The 2630-nt window shown below is 49.0% G+C and overlaps 1 non-coding gene across 1 annotated transcript; it reads right to left on the bottom strand.

Moving 5' to 3' along the window:
* Nucleotides 1–298: 298 nt before the first annotated feature.
* Nucleotides 299–372, bottom strand: TRNAD-GUC (transfer RNA aspartic acid (anticodon GUC)). The gene has a single exon. It is a non-coding gene; the product is annotated as a tRNA-Asp (tRNA).
* Nucleotides 373–2630: the final 2258 nt, after the last annotated feature.

Genomic DNA, 2630 nt, shown 5'->3' with positions numbered 1-2630 from the left:
TACCTAGCAGAGGATGATTTTGATCCATCAACCTCTGAGTTATGGGCCCAGCAGCACACTCCTGCTGCACCACTCTGCAGTCTGTTTACATTTGTATACAATCTTCAACTTTAAGAAGGGTACATTAGTTCCCTTCACAAAACACAAAGCCATCTCTGGGTGGGCTTGAACCACCAACCTTTTGTTTAACAGCCAACTGCACTAACCAATTGTTCCACAAAGACTATGTACAAGTCATGGCTGCTAAATGGCTATCTGGGGTTTTCTTCGGACAACTGTTGAGCACAAAATGCTAGGCCATCCTTGGGTGGGCTTGAACCATCAACCTTTTGGTTGACAGCCAACTGCACTAACCAATTGTGCCACAAAGACTATGTACAAGTCATGGCTGCTAAATGGCTATCTGGGGTTTTCTTCGGACAACTGTTGAGCACAAAATGTTAGGCCATTCCTGGTTGGGCTTGAACCAACACCCTTTCAGTTAACAGCCAACTGCACTAACCAATTGTGCCACAAAGACTGTTTATAGGTCATGGCTGCTAAATGGCTATCTGGGGTTTTCTTCGGACAGCTGTTGAGCACAAAATGCAAGGCCATCCCTAGCAGGAAGGGTTGCATGGCCACCTAGCTTTTCATCCTTCCCACCCTTGCCCTGGAATCTTCCAGACTTCAAATTGCTGTCCTTTGCGGCGTGTGTTACACCAGCATCATCATCCAGGGGGGCACATGATCTTTCTGATTCTGAAGTCTTGAAATGAATCTTGTAAGTAGTTTCACCATGTGTTCCACTGCTTTCATCTAGTAAATTAGGCAAATAAGCAAGTTCATTTTTCTCTTCGGTATATCACAATGGTACATGCTAGGCTGGTTTCAGTATGTAGTGCTGTTGGTAGTATAGTGGTGAGCATAGCTGCCCTCCAAGCACTAGACCTGGGTTCAATTCCTGGCCAATGCATGTAAGCTGGCTTTTGACATCCTACAAATCCGCACATCACTCACCACGCATCAGAAATCAGAAATCAGAAAACTTTATTTCGCCAAGCGCCCGGAATTGGGCTTGGCACGTACAGGGTACTGATACACGGTATACAGTAGTTACAGATACAGGACATGGAGTAGTAACAGAACATTATACAGAAAAACAGAACATTATATAACATTTATGCAGAGGGAGACAATGGCATAAGTTACAATACAATAAAAAACAACCAAAAAAGTACGCTTGAGCTGGAGCGCCGACTATGTGCAGAGTGCCTCAGTGCGTCATGGTATTGTGGGGTGGGGATGGGCATCTCCGTGGCGAGAGTTCAGGAGGTTGACAGCCGAGGGAAAGAAACTGTTCTTATGTCTTGAGGTCCTGGTGTAGATGGATCGGAACCGGAGCTTCCGGCTCGAGGGGAGCTGATTAAAGAAGCGGTAGCCTGGGTGTGAGGGGTCGTTGGCAATCTTTAATGCTCTGGTGTACAGCCTGGAGTGGTAGAGGAGGTCCAGAGTGGGAAGGGATCTCCCGATGATCCTCTCTGCAGATTTGATGACCCTCTGCAGTTTGAGCTTGTCGCTGGCGGAGGAGCTGGTGTACCAGACCAGGATGGACGAGCATAGGACGGATTTGATCGTGGCTGAGTAGAAATTTGTCATCAGTTTTGGGCCATACCGAACTTTTTCAGTTGGCGGAGAAAGAAAAGTCTGTGTTGGGCTTTCCTCTGTGTTGAGGCAGTGTTGGTGTTCCACCTCAGGTCATTGGAGATAGTTGTGCCCAGTAGGCGGACACTGGGGACTCTTTCCACTTCCATGCCATCTATGTGGATTGGAGGCGGGGTAGAGGCGCGCCTCCTGAAATCAACAATCATCTCCACCGTTTTTGCTGTGTTTAGGACCAAACCGTTCTCTCTGCACCAGCGGCATATGCTTTCGACCTGGTGGCGGTACGCCTTCTAATCGTTTTTGGTGATGAGATCCACAATGGTCGTGTCATCGGCAAATTTGATTACTTTTACCGAGTCCGAAGTGGATTTGCAATTGTTCGTATACAGAGAGAACAGGAATGGCGACAGGACGTAGCCTTGTGGGGCCCCTGTGTTGGTGATCCTAGGTTGTGAGGAGATGGTGCCTAACCTAACGACCTGGGACCTGTTGGTGAGGAAGTCCGTGATCCACAGGCGTAGGGTGGGGTGGACTCCTAGCGCAGCGAGATTGTCCTGAAGTATTTTAGGGCTGATGGTATTGAATGCTGAGCTGAAGTCCAGTAGGAGGATCCTGGCGTAGGAGTCCGGTCTATCCAGGTGATCATAGACGTGCTCCAAGCAGATGTTGATGGCGTCATTTGTGTACCTGTTTGCTCTGTACGCGAACTGGTGCGGGTCCAGCAGTCCCTCAGTAGAGTGCTTAAGGAGGGGTAGCACCATGCTTTCAAAAGCTTTCATGATCACAGATGTAAGTGCCACGGGCCTGAAGTTGTTGAGGATGCCCTGCTTTTTGGGGACAGGGATAATGGCAGACCTCTTGAAGCACGTGGGAACTTTGCCTTCCTGGAGGGACCTCGTGAAGATGGAAGAGAGGGTGGAAGCGAGCTGACGAGCACAGGTTTTCAGGCAGGCTGGCGACACACCGTCCGGACCTGAGGCTTTCCT

This window comes from Hyperolius riggenbachi, chromosome 4 (assembly GCF_040937935.1).
Source record: "Hyperolius riggenbachi isolate aHypRig1 chromosome 4, aHypRig1.pri, whole genome shotgun sequence".
Lineage (NCBI taxonomy): Eukaryota > Metazoa > Chordata > Amphibia > Anura > Hyperoliidae > Hyperolius > Hyperolius riggenbachi.
Note: the sequence above shows the minus strand (reverse complement) of the source record. Positions and strands in the feature narration are given on the sequence as shown.